The sequence below is a fragment of the Opisthorchis viverrini genome (assembly GCF_000715545.1).
Source record: "Opisthorchis viverrini unplaced genomic scaffold opera_v5_559, whole genome shotgun sequence".
NCBI lineage: Eukaryota > Metazoa > Platyhelminthes > Trematoda > Opisthorchiida > Opisthorchiidae > Opisthorchis > Opisthorchis viverrini.
The window spans coordinates 188,268-189,541 of NW_008752222.1; positions in this window are offsets into that span (position 1 = coordinate 188,268).

Below are 1,274 nucleotides of genomic sequence, written 5' to 3' on the forward strand. Positions count from 1 at the left end.
GGTTTCGCTGTCCGAAACGGTCAGTGATTGTCGATTGTCAGGTTTTCCAAACTGCACCCGCAAGGCAACTAAGGCCACCCGTGGGTATCACTCAATCACAATTGCGCGACGGTCAGCGGCAACATTCACAACTAGAGCAAGCAGGAATTTGAGTGCCCTTGATTATGATCCAAAGGCCCAAAGTAACAGCACTTTGATTAAATCTGTTCCACGTGCTTCGGGCTCGTGACGACAAGCTGCATTGCGTACTCCACTTTGAAGCGCTTTATTCGCGTAGACTACAGTTAGCGGAGCCGATTCACTCAAAATTTTCGGTCGAATCAAACCAACACATTCCACCATGTATTCAGATCCCGTTAGACGGAACCAGTTATCTCATAATCAGCTCCACCACCTCAGGTACCTCAAATATTTTCCATCGGTTCTGACCAGTCATTGAGCAGAGCACTAGGATTCCGCATGCTGGCTCACTCACCAGATACTGCCCAGGCCAATTAACATACTCGCCGTATTTGGTTATCAACAACGGAAGGAACTTCGTTGATCAGGTCTTAATCAGTGCTTCACCGGGACCAGCTTGGGGGAGAAAATATACCGGACTATTGTCAGGAAACTTCAGGAGGCTGACGTGTTCATTCCAAAGAAACCAGACTAAAAGATGCCCATAGGGATTCGAAGCGAGTTTCCAACTACTCATGAAAAATAACTAAAGGGGGCACGGTAGATGAGCTGGCGTTTTGTAAGACTTGGAACTATCATAGATTGAAAACCTCCCGGGGTAACATTAAAATCGAATGAAAAAATTGGACCCCAAAAAACAAGTACCAGTTGAGTGCAGGAGATATCGCTGATAGAACAGGCAGACCGTCTTTCTGAAAGACAGCAATGCAGAATCCACAAGCAAACTTATAGTAGTACCTGAAGGCTACATAGAAAAATATGTGGAACTGTAGTCTGCTACGGCAATCAACTTCTATCAAATCTTGACAAACTGTAAAGGCCTCTCGCCGAATTAGTTTTAACGGCTTTGGAAGTCTGCAAAATTACACGAGACTGAAACCCCAAGTGCTTTGGGGATACATTGGGTCCATCTTTGGATCCCCAAGGAAAAGTCGCTCGTATTGCCGGATCATTTTCACGCTTTCACAGTCCATTGGCGCAGGCAATCCTTCCAAAGCTTAGGAGAAAGCCATCGTCAAGCCATTCTACAATGGTATGCCACCCACTAGTTTGGAATAAATATTATTATTAAAACTGGTGAACGCATATCGCCA